This window comes from Parus major, chromosome 2 (genome assembly GCF_001522545.3).
Source record: "Parus major isolate Abel chromosome 2, Parus_major1.1, whole genome shotgun sequence".
Taxonomy (NCBI): Eukaryota; Metazoa; Chordata; class Aves; order Passeriformes; family Paridae; genus Parus; species Parus major.
In genome coordinates this window covers 12,635,410-12,644,665 of record NC_031769.1, presented here as the reverse complement: position 1 = coordinate 12,644,665, position 9,256 = coordinate 12,635,410, and the positions used below count along the sequence as shown (strand labels likewise).

The following is a 9,256-nucleotide window of genomic DNA, read 5'->3' as shown; positions in this document are numbered from 1 at the left end:
GCACTGCTGTGTGCAGAGATAAGTTATGGGTGCTAGGCCACACTATTGGAATTTCTTTGGATATACTTAGCATTTAATGATGAGGTTGAAGGGGTATCTCCCCCTGCTGCACAAGTTCCTAAGCACTTTTACCCATACACCAGTTTTGTCTGGGATCTTGTACTGGTTTTAGTACTGTGCACTGTTGGCTTGGATTTGCCAAATAATTGATGTTCACATCTGGACTGGTCTCTGCCAATAAGCTCAGTGCAGGTGAAAGGGGTTTTGCAGTAGTATGGAAAGGGAAGGAGCTTGCAAAACCCCAGAGATCTAGGAGAGTATGTACAGGGTGGACAGGGAGTCCAGGCAGCTGATGACAAGGGACTTCAGAGGGATTAGTTTAAATGTTTTTGTTTGCACATTTAGTCAATATATTAAAGATCTTCACTTCCAAGAAGCTGATGCAGTCGACACTGCCTAGGTGGTCTCAAAATCCTACAAAATACCTTTTTTTCCTAGTCAGACCCAACCATCATCCCCCGTGTGGCTCCTCCAGAGCAGGATGGTATTAAAGACCATCAGCAGTACTTGTCCATCTGCTTGTGCTTCACTTTGCTTTCTGTGCTGTTGATGTTTTTTGTTAATGCTACTTTGACATTAACATACTAATCCTGTTGAGAAATCCCCTCTCCATTTTGGAACATCAGAGTTCTTGCACCTCTGCTGGGTTTGGCTCTTAGGGTATTCTGCAGGGTAGGGAGACTATAGGAGAGTGAGTGTTCAGTTCAGAGAGTTCATTTAAACTGAGTTTAACTGAGCTAAACTCTATATAAAGGGTTAATCCAGTTTAGAGCTCCACACAGCTTAATGTCCTCTTCCAAATTAGCTTACAGAGTTCTCTGCTCTGAAGCAGAGCAGTTCTTGGTACTCATACCAGGTTTTGAAGCTGCTTTGTTTATTTTCAGATTTTAAGTAGGTTACACATATGTTTGTGATCCTCCTCTGTCCTCTGTATGTATTGAAATCCTCACTGAGGAGCCTGGAAATAATCTTGTCTAATTTCTAATCACCAGATTTTTTTTTTAACCATCAAACTTTTCCCATATAAAGCAAGTCCCTGAGCCTATGAATCTCTAAATTCTTACCTTGTGCTCATGTCTCTAATAGTTTCTCATTGCAATACTCTGTATTTACGCACAAATAGTTTTTCTTCTTTTTTTAAAAAAAAATTTTTATTAATCTACATTAATGAAGGCTTTGGAGGTGTCTTGGTGATTCCTGGAGCATTTGAGGAGTGAAGAAACAAGAAGGTGAGTAGTAAGAGAAATCCTTCATTTAGTCTCCAGGCACTCCTGAGCAAACTAGATTCCTAATTTTCTACTTAGAAAGAAGAAAAAATATATGAAGTTAGTGGTTATGAAGTTAGTGGTGAGTGGTTGTCCCTCTAGAGTTCAAACCAAGGCTTGTTTAGGTTAACTGGATAATTTTCCTTACCTACTACATAAGTTGGAATTGGATCCTTCAGGAAATTTTTATGAATGGCATCTATAATGTAATATTTTAAAGAAATTTCTAAACTCTGACAATGTGGGAGGGAGAATATCCCACTGCACACAGCTCTGCTGAATATGTTTTCTTAATAGGTCTGTAGATGAAAGTAAAAGAGTACTATAGTTGTCTGGCCTGATGTTACCGAGATTAACAATTTTTAGTCACTAATGTTTTTAGGAACCCTCCTACTTCTCTTTGAACAGTGGTGTATAGTACAGGCTGTATCATAAATATTTAAACACAAATATAAGTACATGAATCCTAAACTTAATGAATGAAAATTCGGTGGTTGTCAAATTTAAGATGTGGATTTCCAGAGGGATTACAATTTCTGAAGGGTAACCTTAACTAGAAAAGAATAGTGTAATTAAAACAAACTATTGCAGATTCATTGATAATACTTCTACTTCAGAAACAGAGTTGGCATGTCTTCATCTATATTGTTTATTAAAACCTCTCCTTTTTTGCTTTTGATTCTCTTATGCTGTGCTTAGAACTTCTATTTGCTGAGGAATTAAACATTCACATTTGCTTCCTGAGTCTTTTCTTAAGCTTGTGGCAGACAAAACCAAAGAAAAACAAAGATTGTCTGGAAATTCAAAAGTAATTTAGTTCTATAAATCCTTTCAGGAGATCCTGTGTTTACTAAGTGAACTACATAGGGTTAATTTACTAAAGTGTTCTGAAGGACTTGCCCAAATGAGAAAAGAAACATTACCTAGAGTTGCTGTTCTTTGCCAGGAACAAAAGTAAAACAAATCAGTGGCAGGATGAGTGGATCCGGTTAAATAATAATGTCTCTCCAGCAGGAAGTCTGTCTGTCAACTGAAAGGTGAGACAGCAGCATAATGACAATGCCCCGTGGATCAACTCTGAGAGTAAAAAAAAAAACATCCCACAACACAACCCACCCCCAAAACCCTGTCAATGAAAATATAAGATGACAGAATTCACAACAGCATTTTTTTAGTCTTTAAGCTCAAGTGTCTGGAAACACATTTCTTCTCTAGGGTTATTCACATGCAGATTCCTCCTTGTGGTGGAATGCCCCAGGGTAAGGAGAGCAGAATTTGGCCCTTTCTGTTTGCTCACTGAGGCCAAGTGCTGCTTTCTCACTGAAATACCTGCCTCAGAGCTGTACAGCTGTGATACGCAAGAGTAGCTTTGGCATTTCCTTTTTTACTTTGGTATAGGAGGTGAGTCCTGTGAAATCTGAAGACTTTGTGTGGAAATGAAGCATGCAGGGGTAGGTGACATGCACGAGTTTTGGCTGGAGTGGGGATGCCTTTGTGACAGCAAACATAGAAATAAAGCTTATCAGAATTAACAAGTTAAGTAACGTTTATCAGAATTAATAATCATGTTAAAACATCCACAAAAGCTTTTCAGTCTGTTGCTCTGTTATTTGTATTTGAGTTCTGAATGAGTGCAATGCTCCTAGGACACATGAAAATTCCTTGGAACCAACAGTTTTAAGTGCTCATTGTCTCTGAGAGAAAATCTAGCTATTTAATATGTTATTTAAATATGGATTTAACAGCTGACAGAAATTTGAAAACTTTGGTTTCTGTTTCTAGGACTTTCAGCATATAATTTTTCAAAATCAGTGTATTTTTATTTTTAAGATATTAATATATTAAAATTATATATTTATAAATTTATAAATTAATATATTAATTTTTAATATATTAGTATATTTATATTTTATTTTTAATATATTAAGCTTCCTCACACTGGCATAAGAAATCCCAAATTGCTGTTCCCAAGTCTGCAGGAAGCAAAGGTGTTGGGTTGCTTTGCTTTGGGTTCAGATCTCATTTCCATTTGGTAATTGCTGTGAAAGGTTTACCTGCTGTAGTGTAGTTTATTTTGTCTGGAAACACCTCTGTCTCTCTGTGTGGCTGCTAAGCAACAGCTCAGATATTTACTGTCAAACAAATAAAACAAAAGCCTTATCTGCCACTTGGAGGCCCGATGTCATGAGCCACTCAGCTGGGTCATCATATTTGAGAGTCAGCTCTAAACTCAGTTTTTGACCACACTGTAATTTAACTGTAGGAATCCTTTCAGTCTTCACGTTAAGTAGGGAGACTGTAACTGTATGGAAGTGTTCTAATGCCTCATATATTATTTATTTTAAATTGTTATGTTTTTCATCCATCAGAGGGTGAAAGGAAAACTTACCTCGTGAGACAGCTTAATTTTCAAATGTAGAATTACCTTTTTGATTACCCTGGAACAACGAGGGATTTCTTTAATAAGTTCCTGCCATGACTGGAGCTGAACCTTTCCCTTCTAATACCTCCCTTGCTTGACCCAAAACAATAACCAAAATGTATTTCTTGGAACTGGTCTGGAGAAACAAAAAAGGAGTATAACAGAAAACCCAATTCCCAGAAGAAGCAGTCAGGCAGAAATGTTACTGACAAAGGGAAATTACCACTGAGGCAAGTGGGTAATCAATAGTAATCAAGTTGGTGGCTCTAATATACAGAAGTTTCCCTCAAGATTTGTATCATATTCATCTGCAGTGGGTCAGAGGCCAAGAGAGACTAATTGCATTTGTGGTAAACTTTTCAGAAAGATCTGGGGAACATGAGAAATTCAGTTTTTAATAGCTGGAATTTGTCCCCTTCTCCAAGGCTGTGGGTGCTAGCTGCACCCTCTGTCACTATGACCAGCAGCAAGTGGGTGGCTCCTTGCTGTTTCAGCAGGTCTGTGTTCTGGTCATTCTGGAAACTGCAGCTGACATCTGCCTGGTACCTGTACACATACAGTCCTACACAGGGAGAGCAAAAGCACAGAGAAGTGGTTTTGGGAAATTACTTCAATAATGTTGCTAAAGCCTGTTGCCAAAAGTAGGTACCTAAATATCCCAAGATCCCATGTACTGTGCACCTTATCGTAGGGTTATGCAAATATTTTAATGTAAGCTAGTTAAATGAATTTTGGTCTTTTCACCAGGAAATGGGTGCACCTGGAATGGTGGAAGAAATGTTCAAGGAAGCCATGGCACCAAAATAACAAAGTGTTCCAGAATTGCCTTTTACTGTTGCAGGTTTCGGTATTTGTGGAGGAAATAATAAAAGAGGCCTGAAAAACAAAATCCACTAAATTGACTTCATGGATTTTGAAACAGTTAGTTCCCATACAAAGTCCTGCTGTGTATGGGTTTGGAATATTAATTTTACAGGCTAATCCATCTGGCCATCTGCTCATCTGAAATTCAAACAAGGCTGTGTATTGCAAGTTAGTATATTATAACAACCAATAGTTATAAGTGATCAGCAGAATATGTCATTCTGTCTTGCTCCTCCATCAGTGAATGACTACGACATGTCATTTAATACTTCAGCTACTGATTATTCCTGATGGGGAGGAAAGGTGAGAAAGCAAATGATTGAGCTGGTAGTGATGTTTGGCATGCATCTTGTGGGTCCACTTTTTTGCTGCTCTCTCCCATGCTCCAATTATTATGGGTTGTGCCAAAGGCTAGAGGAAAGACTGTGTTTAGATCTTTAGATTGGAAGTAGCGTGACAAATAATTTCCTCTGAGAATTACTTTCCTGTGGAAAGAATTGGTCTTGACTGGATAGTCAAGACCAATATTTCAAGCTCTTGACTAGCCTCTGGAAACCATGAATATATGCAGGCTTTTTTTGAAACCTAGTAAAAATTTGATTTGATGTAGCTCCAACCACCAAACTGAGGATTTCTGTGCAGAATTGAGAAATATGTATTGAGCTTTTTAATTTGTACCTGACTTTATTAAACATTCACTTAGTAGCTCATACTGTCAAACTCAACACCTTTAAATCTCTAGTATTTGCCTAATAATTTTAAAATTCTAACTCAGATATAACAAAACTGGTATTTGTCATTACTTTTTTTTTAACTTAAAATGTAAACTTTAATTATTTTGTTTGAGAAAGGATGCCTTTGCAAACCATGTGATTAGAGTAGCTGCTAAAGTCTTTGTCATATCAGTGGTATGCTTGAAACATTTAAGATTTTTTTTTATATTATGATTATATTCTTCTAATTTCAGTAAATTTTTAATGTGATTATGGCTTTAGCTACGTAATAAACACGAAACTCTAAGCAATAGTTTATTATTAATTCTTTATATTCTTAAGGTCCAGTACCACAACAAGAAAAAAAAAAGAAATAAAATGTGAAGTAAGATACAGTTCTGAGGCTTTTGGTAATAGTTTTGTGTCTGACCACCTTTGGTGTCTTTGGAATGCTTCATCACTGAGATACTTAAGAGTAAGAACTTTCTATTTAAAGAGAGAAATCTTGTCTTTCCAGTGTTCTGTTACATGAAGTTGCCTAATGTCTGGGTTTCCACTTCCCATTCTGTAAAATGCATACAGTCAGAGTTCATTGAATTATTTGAAAAAAACTGAATCAAATTTTTCCAGAATCTAAACGTAATTTTCTTTTGGAGCAAATCCATTAATTTTCTTAGTCTGTGTGAGGAGTGATAGCAGGAACTGAATCATAATGTTTGGAAAGGACTTTAGAGTATTTAGAAAGCTATAAAATATTATTAAGTGTATAATTAATTGCTCAAATTCATAGTCTTCCTAATGGGTTTACTTTGTTGTTGTAGTAAAATGAGAAGTTAGATTGCTCTAGGATATACATTTTTTTTGGTAAATTTTGAAACCACAGCAATTTGAATAACACATTTTAGCTTATATTATGGTTATGAGTTGCTGCATTACAAGGACTCCACATAAAGCCATTTCATATCATCAAGGGTAACATCTTTAAGTAGGTGAATAGTAGCCATGAGAAATCAAAGAGGCTCAAAAAAAAAACATCAAAAAAGGAGGAAGATGAGTGTAAGTGAGGGAGATGATATTTTTGTTTTCTCTGCTGTTAGTTAATACTGAGAGAAAAGAAAAAGACTCATTTTTCTCTATTTGATATTGAGGAGGAGTCAGAGAAAGAAGCCCTTTTGCTAAGAGCTCTGAATTAGTTTTGTTTGGCACCATTCAGGTGCTGTAGACCAGGATAACAAAGAAAGCTTTCAGTTTGCCTTGTTGAGGTTCACTGAAAGGAAAGAGTGTGACTTAAGTAAGGAAGAGTTTAGGTAGAACTTGGAGAGGCAATTAAGTAATTTAAATATTTCTGTTTGCCTTTCACTGGAAGACAACATAGAGTTTGGAAAACACAGAGTCAAAAATACTGTGCATTTCCCAAGCAAGTCTATCTTTGCTATTTCCTGCCTTGACATTACCTAAAAGGAAGAAGCAAAATGTTATACATTTAAAACCAATGCCAAAAATCTAAGTACAAATAGGGTTTTAATTCTGGTGAATAAAGAATGATGAATGGAAGAAATACTAATAATGCAGATTTTAAAGAAATCCCTCGTAATATTTAACCTTTTCTGAAACTATTCACTCAAATAAATGACTAGAAAACATCTCATTGTAGATATTAGTAAGAAACTTGCTGATCTGATAAACTAATTTTATTGAATACACTGTTTTCTTTCAAAAGATACCTGGTTTGTCTTCTCCTTTTATGAATATTTTTTATTGAGGCTTTTCTACATTTTAATGTGACTGGAATAATTTTAAAACTGTGCATTTAGTACTTTCTGGGAGCGTGGAAGTCCTGGTTTGGGACAAGTGAACAATTAGTATGTTATTTACAAAGCATTGATAATGTGTACATCCTCATATCTGTGTCCCAAGGAAAAATGTAAAAACTCTGTTTGTTACTGACTAATTTTCCATTTTTCTGTTGCTCTGTCTAGAGTCTATTCTGACAACTCAAAATGTTGAACAAACAAAGTAAATAAGCACTATGGAAACCATAAATCATAAAATATTCATAGGCTTAGAAAAAAAATACATATTTAAGTTTCTTTTGGTCTCTTCAGGATGACTTTTGTCTCACTGTTTCAGTTTCAATAAAGGAGACAGCATGTGCTGAACAGATAAAATATCCATTTATGTTTGAGGATATCGAGCCAAGTTTTGTTATCAGCTGTACTGCTGTAAGTCACTCTAACTTCATTTTAGTTACTGTGGTATTACCTTGACAGAAGATGACAGCAATTAATTAGAGTAATATAGCTTCTGTATACTTTAGGAAATTTAGAATAGCGGTATCGAACTATAGGCCAGATTTCTCCCTTCATCTCCAACAGGAATCTAAAGTCAGCCTTGGGTTCTAGATGAATTCAGTGGAAGTTCATGTGTTGCTCTGTGATGCAGTGCAGAGCCACACTAGGGCACTTTGATCAAGCTTTAATTTAGTGGTTAGGACAGTTTCTTTGAAAACAAGGGATGAACACCTTTTATCTCAGGAGAACATATTACCCAAGTCTTCCAGAATCTGATTATATATTTTGTTGCTCTACTGTCATTTAAAGCAAGGGCACTGAACAGTTTTTCCATCCATGCTGGAAGTGTGCAGTATTTCTCACGGGAGAGAAACAGATAATCTACCTCACTGCCTATGCAGTGGACAATTCCACCATTCATGAGCAGTGGCCATTTCTCTGGGATTTCAGAGAAATAGAGTTGAGAGGTGTGAAATATTTCTACATGACCAAACTTGTATTAGTTATTCAACTCTCCCTCACCAAAAATGCAGAAAAAACCCCTAGAAATGTTATGATCAAAACATCCATTAATTGGGTTGCAGATTCAGAACTATTAGAATACAGTTACATACCATTAGACACATGGCACAGGACATGGATGAATTTGGCTGCCAATAATGGTGTTTTTATCAAGGTAATTTACCCAGCAATTCTGTACCTGCTGGGTGTGTGCATGCAGACATTATAAGCAGTAAGGAAACAAAAGATTGAAAAATGCAGTGATTTTTCCAGATGCCACAGAACAGACACCCCCAACAATAAGAAAAAAGAAGAGGGAAAAGGCACTGTAGAAAGTGAGATTCCATGGCTGTGGACCTTGCTGTATTCCAAGTGGAGAATACAGGGAATATGTACCTGCAGTGTAGTCAATTACTGGGACAGGAGGATTTACATCAGAGGAGCCTGAGCTGCTGAAATGTCATCACATGTTCTACAAAAGGGTTTACAATTTAAAATGTAAACAGTCCTAGAATTTCACGTTTTCAGATAACCAAAATCAGCTGGTAAAATGTCAAAGCTGCTGACCAGAAAAAAACCCAAAGTAAATCAGGAGACATGTGGAGAAAAAGGAGGCAGAGGTCAGCAATGTGGCAGCTCCTGGGCAGACAGTAAAGGTGCTTTTGCAGTGATGTGTTGGTTTGAATGTGACAAGAGAAATCCTTCTCCCCTGTTCACTGCATGTTAGGAAAGAAAGAGAGTATTTTAAAATCTGAAAAGGATACCTATATCCAGGCAGAAAAAAAATAAAAAAATAAAATATAAAAAAGTCATAATATTTTTCTTTCTGTTCAAAGTTGTTATTTCTCAGGTAATCTTCATTGGTTTTATTGGATGGTGGAACATATTTTTCAAGTGCTATGCTGTTTATAAAGTTTAAGAAACCTATTTAGAGAACAAAAGTTACATTGTCTGACTGGTAGAACCAGTCACGTGGCTGGAAAAGTGAATTCCAAATGTTAAGTCCACAAAGGATAAAGAACAGCTCAGGTGCATCCACTTATATTTCTGTTGTTTATAAGCAGTGAAGGCTAAATTATTATGAAGGTTTCATAAAAAGTATGTCTTAGTTAGAATACAGCCTAAATGTAAAAATCCAGT

The 9,256-nt window shown here is 36.2% G+C and overlaps 1 long non-coding RNA gene across 1 annotated transcript in view; it reads left to right on the top strand.

Moving 5' to 3' along the window:
• The first annotated feature begins 884 nt into the window (after window positions 1-884).
• Window positions 885-9,256, top strand: part of LOC117245609 — a 20,734-nt gene continuing 12,362 nt past the window's right edge. Inside the window, exon 1 of the long non-coding RNA XR_004500469.1 lies at window positions 885-1,289. This is a non-coding gene — a long non-coding RNA (uncharacterized LOC117245609). The remainder of the gene's footprint in view (window positions 1,290-9,256) is intronic.